The following is a 23868-nucleotide window of genomic DNA, read 5'->3' as shown; positions in this document are numbered from 1 at the left end:
AGTCAAGTAATTTAATAATGAAACGCCATTGAGAACAATATGCAACTGCACCAAAATATCTTCAATTGTATCGCATTTGAAGCATAAGTATGACTCGGATAATGTTCTTGTAACTCCTAATGCCAACTTCATTGGCCTACATTATGATATAAAGCAGACCTTATCCTTCGCAATTTTTTTCTAAATTCCGATACGTTATTACGGACGACTCGCTTTATGACAGCTTTGGCGGAAACCAAAGTGTGCGTATTAACGAGACACAACTGTATTGATTCATCAGTACTTGTCCCTGATTGCAGGTTGCTATAATCGTGGTGGAATCGCTGAACGGGCCGTGACAGCAGCGCGAAAAATTGGCAAAGGCACTGAAGCACCACGCGAAAAACAAAAGAGAGAACGAAAAAGACTGCAAACCAAATAGGAGTTTCTAAGTCTAGGTAACCAGCTCTCCACGCATTCGTCTGGTCTCAGCGTGAAAAAACAGTGTGTGTGTGCGCGTGTGCGTGTGCGTGCGTGCGCGCGTGTGTGTGTGTGAGTGTGACAGAGAGACAGAGAGAGTAGCGGGGACGAGAAGACGACACGTGGCGAAGCAGGGGTGATAAAAGAAAAAGTCGCATTTTGGTTTGCATTACCTCGGTACTCATCCGTCCCATTTGCGCAGCGTATACCCCCAGAAAAAGGGAAAATAACTAGACCTAAATCCTCCTAGCCCAGAGGATGCACAGTACAACGTGTCGGCCATGATGGAAGATGAAGTCGTGAACGTGTAGCAGATCGATCAAACCCTTCATACGTGTCGGAGTGGGGCCGATGAACCCAGATACAGAAGCTTACACAGTGCTGCATCCATGGGAAAAGGAGGACGCTGTAGGCTTCACCCATCTTTGGCTCTTGGCCCTGCATTTACTTAGAGACTGAACGAAAGAGCAGAAAAAGAAGACAAAAAAAAAAAAAATTAAGGACGATTACGATACTCCGTAAAGCGAAAGTGGAGAGTGGATATTTAGGAGTTTTTTTCGGTCTACCGAGGCCACGGAGCAAGAAAGCATTTTTCTTGCTCTGTGACCGAGGGAAATAATTTGTGAGATGCTTGTACGTACACTCGTGAGCAAAAGGGGTATACAACACACATCCGGTGGCGGAGCTCGCGAAAACTGCATGCCAACTTCATCTAGCAACAGCTATCTGAGATCAGGGGGATGAACTCAAAATCGGGGGAAGCAACTCGGGTGATGAACTGCAAAAGATGATTGATGACCTAGACAGGAAAAGTAGAAAGGTAAGCTTGAAAATCAATATGCAGAAGATTAAGGTAATGTTCAGCAGCCTCGGGAAGGAACACCAGTTTACATTAGGTAGCGAAAGTACTGGAATTAGTAGGCATCTACTTAGGACAGGTAGTAACCGCAGATCCAGACCATGAAAAGGAAATAACGAAAAGAATAAGAATGGGATGGAGCGCATTTGGCAAACACTCACAGATTATGAGTAGCAGTTTACTGGTATCGCGTATATAACAGTTGCATCTTACCTGTACTCACCTATGGGGCTGAAACGTGGAGGCTAACCAAGAGAGTTCTACTTAAGTTAAGGACAACCCAGAGGGCTAAGGAACGAAAAATGGTAGGGGTAACATTAAGAGATAGGAAGCGTGCAGAGTGGGTCAGAGAGATAACTCAGGTTACCGGCATTCTAGTGGAAATTAAGAAGAAGAAATGGGCATGGGCAGGACATGTAGTGCGAATAGAGGTTAACCGATGGTCGCTTAGGGTAACAAACTGGATTCCAAGGGAAGGAAAGCGTAGCAGGGGGCGGCAGAAACTTAGGTGGGCGGATGAGGTTAAGAAGTTCGCAGGGGTCAAGTAGATGCAGCTAGCACTGAACCGGGTTGAGTGGAGAAATATGGGAGAGGCCTTCGCCCTGCAGTGGGTATAGTCAGGCTGATGATGATGATGATGATGATGATGATGATGATGATCTGAGATCGGAACAATAGTGGCAGTGCACCATTTTATCCGCATGCATGTGTCACTGTAGCTTTCTCTTGCGCTGTCGCTAGGCGGCATTTTTACGCAGTTTTCCCGAGTTCTGTTACTGGCCGAGTGTTGTATACTTTTGCTCACGACTGTACATATGTACATATGTATGTACGTATGTACGTATGTACGTATGTACGTATGTATGTATGTATGTATGTATGTATGTATGTATGTATGTATGTATGTATGTATGTATGTATGTATGTACGTATGTACGTATGTACGTATGTATGTATGTATGTATGTATGTATGTATGTATGTATGTATGTATGTATGTATGTATGTATGTATGTATGTATGTATGTGTGTGTGTGTATGTGCGTCACAGTGCGCGTATGCATTTATGTATATGCATGTATGCTTGTATGCACAGTTACAACGCCCTCTATTTTTCTCACAAGCCAGATATTTTGTCAGATGAAGAAGAGCCGCGCTCGCTGGTGGCTCTCCTTCCTGCTCTGATAAATTATCTCGTGGATCTTGACTCTCGCTCGTTTACATTGACAACATAGCCGGCGCGGCAAAACTATCGAGCTGCGCTATAAAAAGTGGTAGTATTCTGACGCAGTGTTAAATCGACTAGACCTGCGAAAGCATGTGTTTAGCCCAGATGACTCGTGGTTTAGCTTTGTGTTTAGAATTTGATGAAGACGACGACTTCATGTCTTAATCGGTAAACAACAAGAGTGGCAGTAAAACGCGCGGTGGTCGGTTTCGGCGATATGTACTCGCTCGCTTCCCGCAAGAAATACTTGGGGTCGAATATGCTCGGCCCCGACGTCTTTTCTTTTTCTTTTTCCTCGTTTGAGCGTGGGTACGTTATGCTCAAAAAGTCGCTTAAAGGACAGGGAACAGACATGTTGCTATGCTAGGTTGCACAAGGTGAAACCAACGTCAACGCAGGGACAGAATTGATTAGTGGCTTTTGCATGGGGAGTAGAGCTATCGCTCTAAAGCAGTACTTCTGCGGAATTATTTAACATTGGGCGCACAATTATATTGCCGCACGAGGAAACTTATCGCTGCAGTCAAATGCTGCCCTAGAATGCCGTCCTCCTGCATAATGCGAAACAAAGTTGCTTTTTGAAGCGCAACTTCGTTTTCAGAGATATTGCGAACTTGTTCAGCATGAAAGCCGATGACTCGTATGGACTCTTGAGCGTTCCCTCTCTCAGTTATCTTCGCGCAGAAAGACTTCAGAAAGCAAGAAAGAAAGAAAGAAAGAAAGAAAGAAAGAAAGAAAGAAAGAAAGAAAGAAAGAAAGAAAGAAAGAAAGAAAGAAAGAAAGAAAGAAAGAAAGAAAGAAAGAAAGCAAAAGCAAGCAAGCTTGTCTGTGCGAGCAAACGCAACTTCTGCAAGTTATAACGTAAACAGATTAAAGGACTAACGCTGGCAAAAGAGCAAAATAGCGAGTGTCCATATAACCAGGCACTGCACCGCTGCTTGCAGGCTATTTGCCTATCGGCCCATTTCTGGCCGCTGGCACCGAGTCGGCGGTGCCAGCGACCGACCGATCGACCGACACCCCCCCCTCTTTTGCAATGTGCTTTCCAAAGCCACGGCCCCCGCGCCTCCGCGCCAGCCACCGCGACCCACTTATCAGGAAAAGCGCCTAGAATATTTGGCGAGGACGACCAAACACGTCGGCCATGCGAGCGAAGGCGAGCGGGCACCGTTCTGTCAGCAAGATTGCATCCAAAAGAACCCGCTGTCAAAAATGCGGAGAGCAGGTTCCGTAGCTCAGCAAGCCCGCACTGCCACTTGAATACACGCCGGCCAACCTAGGAGCCCTTCCACAAAGTATACCGCGTTTTGCGATGCGTGATTTGCGTTTGTTTCCCGCTCCCTCCCAATCTACGTTTTTCCGGATGCGCTTTGTACAAGACGCCGTTCCAACGTGCTCCTACCGCTCTTTCTTATATCTTAAATTTTTCTGCCAGTGCATTCTATACACAAGGCATGAAATAATGCGTATAATTGGTTTGGTAACTAAGGAAAACTGTGAGCAGTTAAGAGGACCCACAGTTAGGGGAACGCGATAGCGGCCTGTGGTCCTATGGGGAGCTTCCGCATTTAGAAATCGACCCAGGATGCTCATTCAATACTGCGGACGTCGCTTATGAACAGAGAACGTTGAAGCCATAAAACAGGAGTCAACTAATTTTGAATTTTATTTAGGCGGAAGCAACTATACTTTATAAAAGTAAAATCATTTGTGACAAGCAGCGACCTTCACAATTCACACACATCATCATCATCAGCCGGTGTAAACCAATACCAACAGCAGGGCGAAGCCCTCTCCCAAATTCCTCGCTTTTCATGTCATGGTTTAGTCATAAAATTTTCCATGCGTGACATCCCATTCCAGTATTCCATTCCAGTATTCCATGCGTGACATCCCGCTTGACATGAGCGTTGTGTGGCGTTTGCGATTCCCGCGCGATGTACTGTGGCTCTGACGTCATGCCCTTTCGACCAATTATGACTGTCGGGACGCATGCTCTGATCGTACCAGAAGGCATTACTATAAAATGTCCAAGGCTCGCGGCCATCAGAACGCATGCAACTCGATTTCCAACCTTTTTTCGCTGACCAGGGAATAATAATAATAATAATAATAATAATAATAATAATAATAATAATAATAATAATAATAATAATAATAATAATAATAATAATAATAATAATAATAATAATAATAAACTTTATTAGAGAGTTTTAACCAGCATTACATTATTGGTCTGCCAAAGCCGCAGTGGGCTTGAAGGGCGGGCCGACAGGCAGCGGTGACAAAGTATAATGTCTGAAAACCACAGTATGCGTTGAAATATCCTAAGCAGGAACATGCAAGAGAAGAAGTGACAGCAATGAGGAGAGAAAAAATAACAAACAAGCCACGTAACCTGAGCTAAAATGAAATGTCAAGTAGCACTTCTAGTACACAGTAACCAAGGCAAGAAACACCGATTTTCGACAGCAGAAACAATTCAAAATGAAACAAAATTATATAAACTCGAATCCCGGCCACGGAGGCCACTCTTCAATGGAAGCGAAGCCAAGCTCGTATGCAGTTAGTGTCAGTGCACATGAAATAAAGGTACACTTTAAAAGTGAAATGGCTGCTCCTGGACGTTAAACATATCTGATAACCATACCCGTGACTGCTCTGCAAGAAATAAAAAGGAAAAGCGAACTCTACACTCCGGTTTCCCCTGATACTCCCCATATCGAGTACAGAGATCAATTATTCACGTACAACGAGCTCACTAAACACTTTTATCTAGGCAGACGAGCATTTCCCCTCCCGGATAAGAAATCAACCCGCAGCCAATCAGTCACGTTACGCTTGCTCCAAACGAACTCATACCCCAACCCCTGGCGCATGAAGCACATCGACCCAGACTACGACGGACAACGTGTGTGAACGGTGCAGTGACCGTGTAGATTAAACCATATGCTGTGCGGTTGTGAATCGAGCGACGCCTACGCCAAGAACAAGGAACATTGGGACAAAGTGTTAAAACGTGCTTCACTACACGATCAGCTTCGGGCTGTCCAGGAGGCTGCGCGGCGGCGGAGAGCTTCGGGCTCTCTGTGCAGACGTGGGAGCTGCCCTCTACACCTGGCGCCTAGCCGAGTGTCCTCCAGGACCCCTACTGTTGGAAATAAAGTTACCAAACCAAACCAAACTCAACACTGGAAAATGCGGTAACGAACAAGGTGCAAGTGGAACGGCCATACATTCATGTATGACCAGCAGTTATAAAAACGGCGCTCCAAGGAAGACAAGGACGGAGAGAAGGATGGAGGGCAACACCTGCTTCACCCGTGGCGATAGCAGTGGGGGGTGCCGCCTGTGGGAAGAAGCGCGCGGGTCAAACTCGGAGGCCGCTGTAACGTCACACGCGGTGGCGGAGACGTTCCTTCTTTATACGGGGTCCCTGACCGGGTCAACGGTGCCTTCCGGTCGAAACTGGGTCATGCCGCTAATCCCTGCGACCGCGCACTCCGCCACCTGTGCGGGAAACGTGAGGGCCAAGCATTCTTCGGCAGTCGACCGACCACTATGCGCGCGTGGTGAGATCGTTACGGTCTGATGGAGCCATTAAAACAGACGCAGCGTAGCAGCTTCTGCTGTGTGGTGTTTAGGCAGCGGCACCGCTGTCTTGAGGCGCTCCCAGCCCGGCATACAATACAGTGGGATTCTTTCCTTGTGCCGCCTCTTTTCTTCGTACGTTGATGATCGCCGCCATGTATAAAATAAATTAATTATATACGCGGGAGAAGTTTTCCTGCGTCGAGCTTAGGAAAAACCGATCGTGTTATCGTCATTCAGAACAGCCGTCTAGTGGGGCCAATGGTCGAAGGTCATTAAGCATAGGAACCCGAGATCGTCATCAGCTGGGCTATGCACACGGCAGGGTCAAGACTTCTTTCATGTCCCTTTAATTAACCCGGCCCTGTGCCAGCTTCATCCACTTGACCCGCACAAACTTCCTAATAAAATCTGCTCCCTTAACTTTCTGCCGACCTTTAATAAGTTTTCCATCACTTTTTGGACTCCAATGTGTTGCCCCTAGTGATCATCGGTTATCTTACATGTACATGTGTACAGCCCATGTCCATTTCCTCGTCTTGATTTCGACTGGAATGTACCCACTGTGTACGCTTCCTGCCTTTTAACGCTGCGTCTACCATTTTCCAGTCCATAGTTTACTGCACTGTCCTCAAATTCAACCGATACCTTTTCGCGAGCCTCCATGTTTCTGTCCTATAGGCGCCGGTAAAATAAGAACTTAAGGTACCGAAAATTAAACAGTAATGCGATCTCATTAGATGTGATATAGGCACCATTCCCGCCAAAGTACGCGCAAAGAAGCACACATTTCGCCCTCCTAGTAGTGAGCTATTTAAGAAAGGGTCGCCCATTTCCACACTCCCTACCCGACCAATCATTGCTAAGGGCGTGTTTTCGGTCATGTGACGTCAGCGTTGGTGGAACACCGCGACGTGCTGATTGACCAGCGTGCAACGGTACCCCCCCTAAATAGTTGCAATGAGTAATGGGAGCGTAGTGATTGGTTTGCAAGCAGTAACGTCACGCTTAATGTCGCTGCAGCCCGCCACGCTAAAAGGTGCGAACACAGAGACCTTACGGGTCACAGCCTGCTTCCATAAAGTGGAATTTTCCAAAGGCGTCAAAAAATAACTATGGCAGAGTAATAACGTTTTCCACCCAAAAATAGTTATTGCTGAATGTCAGATTACACAATGACAACTGTCATGCGAGTTTTTGTTTTGTTTGTTTTTTTTTTTTCGATAAAGAAATACACTATGCAAACAGAGCCGCCCCTGAAAACCTGATCGCGAAGCCTTTTTTAGAACATAGTGAGTACAATCGCAGCTGCGACAATGGATCGCAAGATTCCGCGAGCTCGTTTTGCTCTGATCACGGCCGTCACCTTCATGCCAAATGCTCGGAAGTGTTTCAGTTATGTTGGCCACGGCATTAATTATATATAACCAACCGGCCTAAATTAGTACTTTGACAGACCTCAGTGGAAAAAAAAAAACACCCGTTTGTTTCAATACGGTCGTGGCAGCAGCACCTTGACAGAGGAAGAACCCATATAAGATGTCCACGGAATCTGATGACACTCGCAAGTGGTTAGAACAAATGCCGAGCCTTCCACTACATATCGTATCTGAAGCCTTAATGAGTTCCCGTGACCCCCGAATATGCATAAAAAGTCGGAAACTTGCCCAAACAGGCATGACCTCTCGTAGTCTCCTTAACTCCGCAGAGATCTTTGACGCGCTAAAGAAATGGGTCTTGCGTTATCACACGTTGCTTGTAGGTAAGGACACGCGAGTGGGAGGACACAATGACGTTCCCTGCAACAACGAGTAGCACAGTGTAAGTCATACAAGCGACCGCAGGTGCAGCCACAACACCAGGCATCGCTGTGCCGTGAAGGTCCGTAAATATGCGAACGAGGGCAGAGAAGAGCAGTCAGTCGTCTTCTCTTCAGACAATGGTATCCGACAAAGGGGACCAAGCCACGAAGGCGAATGCAACATAAGAGAATTTTATTGCTTGAGCGAGAGCACAGGTGCGAGGCGACACGCCTCGGAGAACTGGCGATTGAAAAATTTTGTTGCGCATGTGTTGCTTGGAGGTTGTAGGAGTTACTGTTGGCGTCGGCGCGCTTTCAAAACAAAAACAGTAGTTTATCTTTAACATATTTTAAAGTTCTAAAGTGACTACGATGAGAAGTTCCTAGCTAAGCTAGCCGGCAGTTATTCATTGTAGAAAAAATCAAACACGGGAAAAAAAGAAAAAGAAAGAAGGCGAACTAAGAAACCTAGAACGATCATATTTATATGTTTCCTCTTTGTTAGTGCAGACATTGCCTCAGATAATTAACGCGGGCTCCGAGAGAGGCAGTATAGGGCTTCGAATTAATTTCGAGAACTTGAGTTTTGTTGATCTTTCCTTGCGGGGCGACATAATCATTGTACATGGCCATTTTCATTATGCAGCTGTCAAGGTGGGAACCGAACCCTCAATCTCTAGCCTTAACAAAAGCAGCGTAAAGCCATAGGGTCATGGCCAAGGTGGTGGGTAGCCCTCACTATATGACCACGGAAGGCATGCCGACAATTTGTCGACATCCATACGAAAAACTCGCATTCCAAGAGTTCCCGTGCGCATGCAATATATACAGCAATGATCATTATTCCAAAATGTAGGGGAATCCCCAATGTTGAGTCGAATTTGTGATAAGGGAGTGCGTGATTATTCATTGGTGTCCACCTATAAGCGCAGTCGTACGGCCACAAGGAAAGTCTACACAGTTTTCTTTGAAATTTTCAACCGCGAAGTTCGTGGCTGAAAATTCGTCCTGGTAGGTTCGAGCCCCGGATTACCGCGTTGCCGGGGAAGTCGCTCTACCGACTCAGCTAACCATGGAAGGCTAGCAGATGATATAGCGACAAGACCGAATTGATGAATTACTCGAAGTCAGAAATGGGTTAATCTAAAGTTCAGGAGAATTCATCATCAGTCTGACGACCCCCACGAGGAGGGCAGGGGACTCTGCCACATCTCTACAATTAGCCGTCCAACTAACTTTTTACCGTCACCTGCACCGCTTCCTTTTCCTTGGAGTCCAGCCCCTTATCCTTAACGGTCATCGCTTATTTTGCCTCTGCGCTGCATTCCCTGCCCATTTCTTCTTAATTACGGCTAGTATATATTTAAGTCGCCTGTTTTTTTCTTCTGTTTTTTTTTTTTTTTTCACTGACCCATTCTGGCAGTTTCTCACCATTGCATGCCTTTTTCTTCTGCTTGCTTTTGTTTTTTTCTTATTGCTGTGTTGTCCCTAAATGGAAAAAATATTTCGTTATCCTTTACCTTTCTACCCCGTAAGTGCATAACGCGGTAAGATACAGTAGTTATAAACTTTTCTTGAGGGTTACTGGTGAACTGAAGTTGGTAATCTGTATTCCTTTACCACTTCCAGTGCCATGCTAAACATCGAAAACTGCGGTTCCCCTCCGATAATGCCGAGCATTACTTTAGCCACTGCCTATCAATCTTTAGAGGCAGCCTTCTGCTTTGCCTGTCTCGGTCATTGATCATGGTTTGCAATTCGTCCTGTGGATATTACTTAGCAAAACGCATATTAATATATGTACTATGCATTAACGCTTGTCCCCAGCTGTTCTTAATTCAAGTTTCTGAATGCCTCTGGTAAACACATGGTGAATAGACTTCCTTACAACGGTTATACTAGCTTCTTCATGAAAGACTAAGCTGGCTGTACGGCCGCAACATACATCTTCATTATTTGATCTGAAAGCTGAGAGCATCGTATCCTCGTAAATTTCCTAAACTCATTTGCTCGCTGAACTTCTTATCTCGGCCTTAAATGTCCTTTCCATGCTCATTTCTTCTTTATTTCGACTGGAATGCCATTAAGAAGGGTTTTATCGCTGACCCACTTTGCTTTCTTAGCGCCTCTATAATTTTCCTGCACATAGCTCGCTGCGTTACCCTCCAATGAAGTTGAGCCCGTTTAATACAGGCCAGTTCTTTCCATTTCCCACCAGCTCCTCCAACAGCACTGCTAGACTAGCCCCACTGTATAGCGTTATATGTTGCCATGTCCGATTTCCAATAGCAACCTGTCCAGAGAAAAATATTCTTGGCATCATCTGCTGCCGCATAGAGTTAGTATATAGACTAACTCTACTGCGGCAAAGGCCTCACGTCGCCTTGGTAAGTTGCTCCCCAGACGCTGAGGACTGAGGGCGTGGGTGAATTCGTAGATTCGCAGATGAGGTTTAAGACAATTCAGGAGGCGTACTAGGGGGTTGCGGAAAATTACTAAACCAGGGCGGCTAAATGTGTTCTGGTGAGGGGGTGCGTTGTCGGCGGTAGTCCCAGATATCAGGCCATACCCCATGACTAGCTGGTTGTGGAAATTGCATCAGCACTCTGACTTTTCATATCCATGGTGAACAAAGGTACGGCCCTGCGAGTCGAATTTACCGAGCGCTACGACAATTGCCGTTCAGTATTTCAATACAAAAAAAAAAAATGCGGAAATTTGTCGAAGCAGTTTTAACGCATCGGTAACGAGTGCGGAAGTCAGCTTCGAAATCTATCGGTCACAACCGGAGGTACAGAACAGCGCAGTTTACACAGTATAAACGCAGGACCACGACCGAGAGCCCTTGGAAGACAAAATTAGCGCCACTTGTCAATGACAGGAATTCAGGTTAGGCAGGAGCTACGAATTAAGAAGAAATGCGCGGCGGCTTGCTCAAAGCGCTTACCGGTTAAACTAGGCAGATAAGCCGCTGCGATTGCCAACCAGAAACGGGCGGCGAGGAAAACTGTAACGAACCACAATCCGAAGCGCGTACGAAATGCGCCAATCGGAACAGGAAGAGAACAAGGCGCGCGCTCTCGCGTGCAAAACGCCTAACGCTCGGTGCTAGCCGAGATTGAAAACAACTCGTGCCGCTATGCAGCTGGTCGAGGAATCTAACTCCACATAGTGCAACCCAGCAACGGCGCCGGTTTAACTGAGCTTCGCTGTGGGTGACCCGTACTCTTATCGAAAGAGACATCAGCGACGTTGCAGTGTACGGAAGCCTCCAAACAAACAAACAAAACAAAACTTGTAGAAGAACATAGATGGAGAAAGAAAACACGGAGAAAAGAGCCAATAACGATAACTACAACCCGGTGCTGTAAACCAGACATACCCTCTCGCTTTAGATGATACCGCCTGTTGCATAAACTATAGAAGAAGAAAAAAAGGGGGGAAGGAAGCCGTCAAGCAGCATCACCGTCTAACTGCGGCAAATAGCTCTGCCGGCTCTCTGGGCTGCGAAAGCCTTCTTAACTGCGCGACTGTTGAGCTGGCAACATTTTATATTCTGTATTTAACAGGGTAAACAGGGTAGAGGAATTTCGCACCTGTAGCCAAATTGGGCACTTATAAAAGGACGTATACTGCAGCCGAAATGAGAGCAAAATACGATTCCTGACAACGAAGGCGGGTTACTTTAGAAGAACGGCTGACTGGGCGAGTTGGTGAACCATGAAGAACAGTTATATCAGATGTTATCTGTGTTTTTATATTTTTCGCATCAAATTTGACTTTGCGCATGTGCGTCCACCAAGTGTATATATATATATATATATATATATATATATATATATATATATATATATATATATATATATATATATATATATATATATGGTCTTCCGTTTTTTTCTTTTCGTTTTTTCATTAAACCAGCTGTAAGTTGTGTGCCGTTGTTGCACTCTTCTCCTCTTTGTCTCGTTTCTGTTGCGACGGGTTAAATGGCCGTCAGTGTAGAGGTGCGGCCATAATATTGTGGATCATCCTTCTGGTGTTTTAAATCTTCATAAGCATTCCCCAGAAAAGATATCATGCTCATTTTGGTCCATACGCCAGCGCAACGGCGGCATGTGCATGTATAATGTGCCTCTTAATATTCGCTAGGTAACGTGCGAGGTAAGTTACTATAGCTGAGGCGTGTTTCATATTATTATGTCCGGCACTGCACATTATTATGATGCGTCGATCAGTCCCGCTATACAAGGTGCACTTCAACTAAGACGGGAAACAATTTTTGAAAAATCGGTTTTGGGTTATTAGAGCGCCTTTTCGTACATAGCGTGTCGGTGACATGCACCAGAATAGGGCTAGGACTTGTTCCCTAGCAGGCTGTCGAACTCGCTCGCTGCGTAGTGGATCCCCGGTTGGTGACGTCATTCCTGCCGTGCGGCCAGGAATACTAGAGGTGAGGCACTGAAAACGTGGGACAGGTTTTATTGCTAAGTCCTCTTATATTCTGTCTGCTGTACCCAAAAAATGGTGTGCGTCATTGACTCTCTAGGTAGGCCCGCGCGAATTAGAATTTGGAGCGCTTTGCGGCCTATTCTGCGATTGATGACGTTACGGCATGCCTCTCTCGAATCTGTGAGAATTGTCAAGGGTTTGTTTGCCCAGTAGCCAGCGCAGTTCCGTGCCGACGCCCTAGTGATTTCCTTGAGGTCCGAGCCTATCACTGGATACCGGGATACACCGAGATCGAGGGTAAGCGAAGTGCCGACGAAGTAGCTTGCGAGCGTACGAACCGAGCGCTTCTCAACGCCGACCCAGACATCTTCATGATGGTAATCCCGATGTATTCTGATATCCTAAATTATTATAAAGGGACGAGAATAAAATACACTCCTCCCCACAACGTCTTAAATTAACAGGAAGCAGTCTACTGGCGGAAACTGCAAACTGGAACCTTCCCTAACTTACACATCTTGAGCAAAATGTTCCCGAAACAATACAGGGACGTTTGTCCATGGTGTGCTGCTACATCCACCCTATATCACATCACTTGGCAATGCCCCGCCGGGGTGGCGCAGTGGTTACGGGGCTCGACTACTGTTGCCAAGGATGCGGGATCGAATCCCGACCTCGGCGGCCGCTTTTCGGTGGAGGCGAAAAGCAAGGCGCCCGTGTGCTGTGAGATGTCAGTGCGCGTTAAAGAGCTCCAGGTGGTCGAAATTTCCGGATCCCTCCACTACGGCGTCTCTTATAGACTAAGTCGCTTTGGGACGTTAAACCCCACAAACCATCCAAACCACACTTGGGAATGCGATACAAACAAAGCTTTCCAAAAACTAGAAAATCCCATTGCGGAACAGTGGGAGAGTATGCTCTCCAGCGGCAACCCAATCCTCCAAAGAGGACTGGTAATCAATACCTAGCTAGCAGCAAAACTCAGTGGTGCCCTGGAATAGGGGCGCCAAGACGCAAAGAAGATGAAGGAACTCTCTCGGCAATGTCTGTAAAGTAGAGCAATAAAGTTTATCCTATTCTACCCTATCCTGCTGTACCCAAGGACGCGGGATCGAATCCGGGCCGTTTTTCGGTGAAGGCGAAAATTAAGGCGCTGGTGCACACGGCGACGCCAGCGCACGTTCAGGAACCCCAGGTGGTCTAACTTTTCGGAAGTTCTTCGATACGGCGTCCCTCAAGTCATTGCGCCCGCGATAAAATTATGCCACAGCTTCATTTTATGACGCAATATTTATGGCCGCCCCAATAAAATTTGTTACACGGCATCGTTGTGTGACGCAGTATCTGTGGCCGACTGGCCGTACAGTGTGAATAAACGAACCAACCCGTCGTTAACCCACGACGCGGTGAAGTGAACACATCAACTAATCATCATCATCATCATCATCATCCTGACTATACCCACTGCAGGGCGAAGGCCTCTCCCATATTTCTCCACTTAACCCGGTTCTGTGCTAGCTGCATCCACTTGACCCCTGCGAACTTCTTAACCTCATCCGCCCACCTAACTTTCTGCCGCCCCCTGCTACGCTTTCCTTCCCTTGGAATCCACTTTGTTACCCTCAGCGACCATCGGTTATCCTCTCTTCGCACTACATGTCCTGCCCATGTCCATTTCTTCTTCTTAATTTCCACTAGAATATCGGTAACTTGAGTTATTTCTCTGACCCACTCTGCACGCTTCCTATCTGTTAATGTTACCCCTACCATTTTTCGTTCCATAGCCCTCTGGGTTGTCCTCCGGATTAACTAATACTCGACAGTTAACTTTTTAGCTATACCGTTATGCCAATTTATTAAAAGGCACGCCCGCCGGAATAATATTCACACAGATTTTATTTTTAATTCTGATACTGTTATTAGTACTCGCCGCTTTAGCCCAAGACAATTTTCGGCCCACCCACGCTCGAAAGCGAAACTCTGCAAATAGAAACGCCGCTAGCCACGCCCATGACTGCGCACCATACAGCAGTTTGAATATGACGTGCTTCGAGCGGCAAACGGGCAGAGAGCACGTGGCAGGCGAACTGCTGTATGATGCGCAATAGTGGGCGTGGCTATCAGAGCTTCTATCTGCGCAGCTCCGCTTTCAACCGTGGGCGGCCCGAAAATTATTTTGCGCTCAGATGGCGAAGAGAAAGGCAGTTTCCAAAGTTTACTGATTTGTATGGATAATAGTTATCATGGGGTACAAGCCAGTAAATATATGACAAGCCCAACAGTGACAGTTAACTGGCCAATTTTAACTAGCCTGCCCGTTCGTCGTAGCTGTACTGTGATGCAGAATGCTACTGACAACATTAGTATGCCGAAAATAAAGGCTCGCCTTCCATAAAAAAAGTTACAGGACTGCGCTTGAGTCTGCTTAAGAGCCAAAATGGCGAGAGCCACTTGACAGGACTGTTTTCACTAACTTCAACGTTATCAATTCCCACTATCACCATCATCACTGCCACTACTCTTATCATTATGAACTAAACGAATCGTCAGTGTCATCGCTATTACCATCATTATCATCATCACTAAATGCAGCGTCATTATCAATGCTACAATAATCGTTATCGATATCACTATCTGCACCGTCATTGCCATCGCTAATATCGTCATCCCGTAAAACAAGGAGAATTGCGATTGGTTTCTCGTGAGCCCGGTGGAAACATTTTTTTTTTCTTAAGTGTCACTTCATTCAAACGTTTCCACAACAGACGAGCCATGAACGCGAGCATTGCGTCGTCTTTGTAGTGCTTATCGCCATCGCACACTTGGATTATTATTTTTTTTTTTTTGCCTCGTTCTTTTACAGCGTTCGTCGTAGCACTCGACCAAAGATAAAATTAGCTCAAGGTCGAAATCGGGAAAAAGAAAGCGAACTTAAACAGCAAGTATTCTAGGAATCGCTTCATGTCTGCTGATAACCAGCCCACTGATGGCTTACCTTCTTGTGGCAGCTCTCGTGAAAGCCTTTAATTCGCGACATTGTGTCATTCCGGAACTTTCTCGCCCGCAGACGTAAAGCAATAAGGGCGCATAGTGACACAATTCGCATGTTTCCGGCACTCGCAGACTATTGTTAACCCTTTCAGGCACCACAGATAACGCGTGATAAATTACGTTTGCGATCAAACAATTTATGCAGGCGCTAATAACGACAATTAGTCCTGTTTGCAACGAAAAAAACTCGCAAAAGTTGTTTCACTGGGACGAAAAAAAAAATTCGTACAGGGAAATTACAAATCGTGGGGCTTTAACACCACGCAGTGGCGTGCTCCGGATAAATTCAGACCGCTTCAGGTTCTTTAACGTGCACTTACATAACAGAAGCGGAAGACAAATGCAGTTTCGTAAAGTGACATTGGTAAGTTTGGGCTCGGCGTCTGAAAATAAATAAAAATGTCACGCCCGCGCGTCTTCCGGTCAATAAATAGAGGCTGCTAAAAGGGATATAAAATGTGTCCCCCCCCCCCCCCCCCCACCTCTCTCTCTCTCTCAGCCCGCAAAATCATGCCTCGTAATAGCATCAACAGAACTGCTCAGGCGAACCACTTTCGTTCATCCAAACGGCGCGACGCCAGAACAAGACATATCGTGCAACTGATCACTCACCCGTCCGTCGAAACCACTTTGAACCAGTCCCACGGTTCGCGAGCAATTCTCATCACTTGTTCCAAAACGCACGCGACAACAGACGCAGGGCACAACCGGAACCGAGTAAAGACGACCGCTCAAGATAACACGGCAAGGCTGGACCAACACGGAAGAGTCAACCATCACCGAACCGGGACGGAGAAGTCACGCTCCTTCCGCAGTGCAAGAGACAACAAAACTGTCCCACGAGCGAAGAACAGCGTGCTAGTACGAATCAAGGTGATGGGCTACGCGGTGAGAAGAGTCGCGCTCCGAAGCCAGAGAGCAGCACGCTCGGTACGTGTGCGCCTTCTTCCAAGTAGGCCTGTGGGACGCGCAGCCGAAGCAGCAACGTGACTCTCGGTGCCGATAGTGTGGGAGCGCCGGCGTACTTGCGCGTGGTCCAGCCTATGCTTTGTGGCCGCTCGACCAGCGGCAGACGGCTGCCTGCTGCCGAGACAAGAGCGTGCCCTTCTCCTCTCGCTGAAGGCCTTCTCCTTCGTCACTCTCTTTCCACTATTGCTTCCTGGAAGAGGTAGAAGTAGCAACCCTCCTCCTCCTCCTCCTCTTCGATGGGGGAAGGGCGAAGGGAAAGTGAGCCAGCAGCGGTCAGCTAGGTGCGCGCCTGTGTGCGTCCGTCACTTCCTTCGTGCTCGGCGGAAGTTACGCTTGCCTACCGGTGTTGTTTTGAAAGACTGCCTTGTACAGAATGCTTCAGTACGCATCCTCAGCGAACACCAAACTTACGTTTGCACGTGCCAACGTACCACGCACCATTTACTTATGTTTGCACAGCCCCCCCTCAATTTTTTTTCCTTCGGGGAGAGAGTAAACGCAAGGGTTATCTTTCGTGTTGGTCGTGACTCGTGCGTGTGTACAGTGCAACGTTTTTGATCTGTAATCCTAAAGCATCGCTCTCAACTCACTCGGTATAACATGGATCTGAGCACTCACTAACTCACTCACTCGCTCGCTTGGTCAGTCAACCATCTGTCCTAATGACATCCTCTGTGAACAAATTATGCAGTGCATTCAAAAGCGTTCAGTGCGGAGGAAGGCGATTGAATAGTTAATCACTTGTTTTGTTGGACTACCGAGTCATCTGCGATTTTCGGGCTTCAAATCTTTGGTGCATCGGGATGCTCATGCTAGCTGGCAATGCCTTGCAAAATTTGAAACTCCACATGAAACAAATGCGGAGGAATGAATAATAATAATAAAAAAAAAAGCTATATCAGCAGCACAGGAGTCGTGTGCTTTCTTCTTCCCTTGTTTCTCCTGTTTTTGCTTCTCACAATTCACCATATTCTAGCTTCATTTATTTCAGACTTCCTCGTTTGTATCGCACGGGTATTTTTGACATACAATATGAAGAAATACAAATGCGTCGAAAATACTCGCCAAAGTGTAAGAAAAAAAAAAAAAAAACAACGCTTGTACACCGCTGTCTATTAAAAGCGCGTATGGTCACCTCCGCCTCTATGTCCGTACCGGCGTCCGCCGGTATATTCTCTGAGTACAACAGGTAAAGAGATTCACTTGGCTTATGCGCACCTCGCCTTGTGTGGAAAAACTCTGATGGGCTATGCTCACGAAACGCAATATTCGGGCCTTCGTGAGGTTCTTAATGACTGCAATGTCAGCAAGTGGGAAAAAGCTTTATTTACTCAGACTACTCAGGAAGGTCCTTCCGTACCACCCAGATGATCCAGTGTGAACATTAACCTCAACACCGGAGGGCACTGTATACGGCTCCAACCGACCCATCCAGAGGGCACCACTCTCACGGATGCACTTGGTCTTGGCTGCGAAAGAAGTCAAGACAGAACCCTCGGAAGGGTGCGGACTACCAAGGTCAGGCTGCTCCAGTGGGGTGACTGACCTTGAATGCAAAACGCTGACTGTGATTGATGTAGTGATCAGCAGTGATGGGCTGATGCGACTATGTTGCGGACAATACCCTCGCAAGATTGCGGACAACCAAAGGCAGCGGGCGGCTTCAATGATGGCGACTGACAGAGCGCCAGCGGCGCTCACAGTGGTGTCAGCAGTGATGGGCTGATGTTATTGTCGCGCAACTCTGGACAGTGCCCATTTTATGTTTTCCTTTCTTTGCGAGTGTCCTTTTTCTCTTTTTCTCCTTTTTTGTCGTGTTTTTATTTTTAGCGTATTTTTTTTTTAAATCTAACCGGCTAGAATATGTATGCCGTATTCACCCGAAGGGAATGGCCTCAACGCATCATCATCATCATCATCATCATCATCAAAGGGCCAATGACTATATACGATTAGGGTATGCACTGAAATAATTCTTTTTTTTTTTTTTTTTGGTTTAACGGGACGATTGCGACTCATGCTCTGAGGGACACCATAGTTAAAGGCTCCGGAAAACTCTACTCAATACCCTGACGGCCTCATTGCTTGTTGCCTCCATTGAAAAGCGACTGCTACGGCCGAGACTGAACCCGCTACCGCATCCACAACCCGTAAGCAGATTTAAGTTCACGCTGTAATTTTTTTGCTTATATATTTTTGAAAAGTAGGACATGCTTGTCTGACTCCCAGTTAGTGACACAAAGACGACACACAGGGTTTGTACTTGCCAACAGCTTTACGCAGTTTGTATTTAATAGCCTGAAGCATGGGTAAGGCGGAGTTGCGCTCTGTCGGCACGGCTGTTGGATCGTCCTTCACGTAATTCGTCGTTCTTAATTACGACGCAGCACTTAGTACATACTTACTCTTTCACCAAGGCCGAGCGTGCCTCCACAGTTCTCGGTCCTGTCGACTTCAGCGTTCGTTACTGCTTTTCAGGACTGTGGCGCGGTCATCCTCAACCAAGGATGTCCTTGTCGCTTCCCCCATCATCACCTCCCTCCCCACCTAACAACTGCATACGCACTCCGTTGATTCTCCGTCACAAGGTGGCTCGAAGGTAACGCACGTTATTCACAGCCATCGTCGTGAATACGCGGATGTCGAGAGAAGCCCGCCACTCACCTGTCTACCTCACTGGCGAGGTCTCGTAGTCGGCGAGTATTGGACAAAGCGGAGCGAGCATCACAAGTCACGCTGGCGTTACGAGCGATGTCTGGGACGGGTTGGATGATTGCATTCACGAGGCGTACGGCTCGTTTTAGTCAGTACTATTTATGGCACTCAAGCTGCACCATCGCGGGACTGACACATGGGGTTATGGAATGGGTAGAAGTCAAGCCCAGAACAGTGTGCCGAAATATGGGAGAGGATTTTGGGAGAGGAGAGGAAATATGGTAGAGGAAAGAAGCAGTGGACGTTCGGCCAAGAACATGATCAGGAGTGGCCCAGCACGGATAAGACGATGAGCTTAGAAAATTTGCAGGAGCAGTGTCAACGCCGTAGGCGCTAAGGAGGAGTAATTTGTCGTCTCTGAGAAATGCTCAGGCCCTTGCCCTAAGCTCAGCTCGACTGCTTACTGCGTGCTGTTATTGATAATGGCCATAATGATGTTAAACCTCCGTGACGAACAGCTGTGTAAGCGTTTTGCAGCGGTATACTGAAGTGCTTCAGGTGGCACTGGCCACACCGCGCGCTCTTAAATAGCTTGAATAATAATATGTCGTGAAAAGCTGAAGCTGTACGTGAAGTGACTCATGCTAGCGATTCTTAGTGTGTTCTTTAGCAATAGAACTTAGAGATCAGAGCTCTTTTCTTTTTTTAACGAGAGATCACCTGCCGGATGAGACTCTTTCTTGCTTTCACAATAACTATTTTCCTCTTTCACAAAAATGCCTACAAACTTATTTAAACAAAATATGACTGGTGCCAATCATGGAAGATGGAATTAAACACATCTAAATGCAAATGCATGCGTGTCACTCGTAGCCAACAAAAAGATCCAGACTACTTTCTTAATAGTACCCGTCTCGAATCGGTATCATCCTACAAATACCTTGGCATTAACATATCTTATAATCTTTCTTAGAATTTTCACATCAAGCACATCACTTCGAAGGCTAACCGCATGCTTGGGTATGCCCGCAGAAATTTCTCTTCATCGCCACGGCGAGCGGGGACCCAGGCCGCGCGGCCGGTGCCCAGAGGACGACTCCGGAGCGCGCGCGCTTGAGCGCTCGTTCTACTGCAGGCCCCGAATAAACGTTTTACCAATCCAATTCATCACCACCTTCATTGAAAATTTTACTGTACATCACACTTATCCGTCCGCAACTCGAGTATGCATCCTCCATCTTTGGGACCCCGGTAATATCACATTAATAAATCAACTAGCGACTGTGCAGAATCGAAGCGCCAGTTTCATAGTTGGAAATTGTCATCGGGCAGCAAGTGTTACGCGTATTAAATCTAACCTCAAGCTTCAATCACTGTCTACTCGCCGTAAACTTTCACGCATTTGTCTTTTCCACAAGCTATACTACCACAACGCGCAGTTGAAGGCTACCTGTATAAAAGAGCCATCTTTCATCTTGCCTCACATCGACCACATTTAAAACGTTGCTGTTCCCCACTGTAGGACAATGACCTGCTTTAATTCCTTCCTTCCTAAAACATGCAATGACTGGAACCCTTTTCCACAGGAAGTTACTTGCATCATCGATCCTGGGCGTTTCAGAGCCGCATTATTCGCACTGTTGGAATCTGATTAATCCCAAGTTGTTTCACGAATTTATTTTGGATGTTTTTGTTTGGTTGCCTTTCGTTGACTCATGTATACTATATTCCTTTTTGTTGAATTTCGTTTTGAGCTATTTTCAATAGAATTCTTTTGTGTCACGCTTTCTCTTGTACTTGATTTTGTTTTGTTTTACTACTCCCACCGCCTCTGTAGTGCGAAAGCCCTGAGGGTACAATAAATGAAATGAATAAATCTTTGTAACGCCTCAATAGTTAGACGAAGAAGCAAATTAATATACCTTCGCTCAGAAGGGCGAGGTCAGCATAATTATTGTTTAACTGTAAAAAGAAAAAAAAAATAGGCAAACTTATTTATTATCCAGACAGTACTCTAAAGTAATATATTTAGGCTACGATCACGTTTTTCAAACGCTACTTTCTCATGCAACCAATTAATTGGACGTTCGATCTAGTTTCTAAGAAGCATCTAATTATTTGTAGAACGTAGATGCTTGCACACATAGTATTGCCCCATTAAGCATGTCTCCGCAACTACCGCCTGACTTAAAAAGAGAATGAAATAAAACACGGTAAACCTCAGAGGACGCCTAGGAGATTGGATGAACTGCTTGCGTGACGAAATAATCCAGAGCGTGGCATAATAATTGCCCAGTAGTCGCTGTTCTCCAGTTGGCGACGGTGCGGATGTGGAAAGCAAGGCGCGCCCGTGTACAGTGCGATATCAGTGCACGTTAAAGAACCCCGGGTGGTCGAAATTTCTGGAGCCCTCCACTAAGACGTTTCTCATTGCCTGATGAGCTGCTTTGGAATGGTAAACACTATAAACCAGACCACCAACCACTGCCTCCCCTCCCCTCCAACGGGAGCCGTATACTATCACCAATCCATCAACCTGTGCCCCCCTCGTAAACTATCACAATGCAGAAGCTGAGAAAATGATTAGAAAGACGCAACGTCAATTTTTCTTACCAGTCAGGCGGACGACGAGTCTTTTCGTGTAGGACTGCTTGTTCCCGTCACAGAAAACACATGCACATTAGCGCAACGCGACACACCGAAGTAAGACATCACCTGGACAAATGGTGCCTGCCCCGTACTTCAAACGATAGCTCCCGGCTGCATGGGGCTGCATTCGCTGCGACGTCTCGTGCGAACTTCTGTCGAGTGCGCAACCAACCAGATCCAACCGCCTTGCCCCCGCCGCGCGGCATCAATGTCCCGATGGCATTACAGCGCTGTCAGGCAAGTGACAAGCTTCGCGTCAGCACTGCCAGACAAACGAAGCGCATTGCAGGATCTGTCTTCGTAAGCAGCGGTGGCCGTGAAAAGGGCGAAACCTGATCCGCCAAGTGAGCGCGGCAATGAAGGCGCGCGTAGTTAATTTCCTACTTTTCTTTCACTCTTTTTCTGGTGCTGTTTTCATCCTCCTCGTCTTTCTCTTGCAGATTCTAGTTGGTATGCGTTCCACGATGTCTCGTAGTAGGATTCTGACGGCGTGCTCGACAACAGACGATTCCAGATAGGTCCTCTACGTAGCGGTGGAAATACAAAACTGCGCAGCAGAAGAAAGGCTCAGCGGACGAAATGGGGAAACGACTAAACATCATTCGGAATTAGGAGCTGAACAAAAACGAATAGGCACGGAGAGAAAAAGAGAGAGATAGGTCTCGCAAGCCCTGTAAATTCACTCCATTACCTCTCACACAATAACGTGCATGTCTCATTCGCGGCCGCACCGTCACTCTCACCGCAGACCCTTCGCCCGCGCGGCAGAGTTGGTTATTGGTAAATATTCGTTCATTGCTTAAATAAGCGCTCGTGCAGCGATTACACTAGTGGCTTAATACACACCAAAATAACAATACAGGCAGTGAAGACTGCTGTAGTGGAGGGCTCCGGAATTTCTACCAGGCTGGGGCTCCTTAACGTGCACTGGCATCGCACAGCACGAGTGGTTTCGCATTGCGGCTCTGTCAAAATGCGGCCGCTGTGACTAGGAGTCGATCACACGACCATGGGCGCAGCAGCGTAGCGCTACTGCTAGCGGACTAACAGCGTTTTGGTTAAAATTGGTTAAAGGGGGTTAAAATTTAAAGCTGTATATAGTCGGGCGCGCTGCGCACCAACACGTCATTTGAGTATACACTTTTAAGCTTCACGGTATACAGTCAGTTACAGCCTTTTAAGGAAGCAAAGCTACATATTTTCGTTTGGTAATGCATGCGGATGACCATGCGCCACCAACGCCAAAATTACTAAATCAGGCGCACCCGTGTGCTGCGCGGCGTCAGTGCATGTTAAAGAATCTCAGGTGGTCGAAATGTCCGGAGCCCTCCACTATGACGTCTTTCATAGGGTGAGTTGCTTTGGGACGTTAAACCCTATAAACCGAACCAAATTAAACTTTGAGCATACCTATCAAACTCATAATTTAGATCATTTCGTGAGACGCACAAAGCTGAATCATCAACAACGTTATAGTTGTGACATTAATTTCAAATGTGCTAAAAACGTGAAAAGAAAATTGCAACCGAAGTTAGTTAAGTAATGGGCCGAATGCAAAGTATCTGAGCTCGCATTTCACGTTTCATTTCGCTTCCCGTTGGAGTCTAGGGTTTCAAGTTCAGGCTTCAGGAAATGATCGGCGAAAATCGGCGACTGGTGACCTCAGTGGTAGCGCACTATAAGCTTTTAATAAGGGAGTAATATTCGGCCACTATAAGCTTTTGAGACACATCCCAAGAAGGCAGTGCGGTAGGTGTGCGTTTGCGCCCACTGCGCATTGATGGAAGCGGATGAATATGCATGCAAGGCACAGTGCGAGAAAGTGGACACGAAGGTTGATCGGCTACGGCGGCCGGTGCTCTCGTGTAATGAACAGCGAAGCGGATCCGTGCGTGCCTAAGGGGGTCAAAACCCAGACTCGGCGCAGTTAATATTATTTTGAAGCGAAAGCTTTACTACCCCAGCTCGGGGACAATGTCAGCGACGGCTCACGTTTGACCTTCAATGAAGTGTAGGACAAAGTAAGGCTATGAGCAAGGACCATGCACCACCCATATGGTGTCGTGTTGGAAGTGTGGCTGTAAGCAAAAACCATACTAAACCTGTTTAGACCGGAAATCGAACAATACTAACCATCCGATCCCCAGACGAGTGA

At 46.7% G+C, this 23868-nt stretch overlaps 1 protein-coding gene across 3 annotated transcripts in view; it reads right to left on the bottom strand.

Annotated features, from left to right (window-relative positions):
* The window catches only part of LOC146172704 (4-galactosyl-N-acetylglucosaminide 3-alpha-L-fucosyltransferase FUT6-like), a 58589-nt gene that overhangs the window by 7648 nt on the left and 27073 nt on the right, over nt 1–23868 (bottom strand). The window contains exon 1 of one of the 3 annotated variants that reach the window (XM_084584505.1): nt 21678–21841. The exons of 1 other annotated variant lie outside the window; for it this stretch is intronic. The gene's annotated coding sequence lies outside the window, so the exon portion shown is untranslated. Of the gene's footprint in view, nt 1–16052; nt 16533–21677; nt 21842–23868 lie in introns of those variants that run through there. One more of the 3 variants, XM_084584504.1, reaches the window with a different exon arrangement.

This window comes from Amblyomma maculatum, chromosome 11, assembly GCF_055883805.1.
Source record: "Amblyomma maculatum isolate TAMU_Amacu chromosome 11, ASM5588380v1, whole genome shotgun sequence".
Classification (NCBI taxonomy): Eukaryota; Metazoa; Arthropoda; class Arachnida; order Ixodida; family Ixodidae; genus Amblyomma; species Amblyomma maculatum.
Note: the sequence above shows the minus strand (reverse complement) of the source record. Positions and strands in the feature narration are given on the sequence as shown.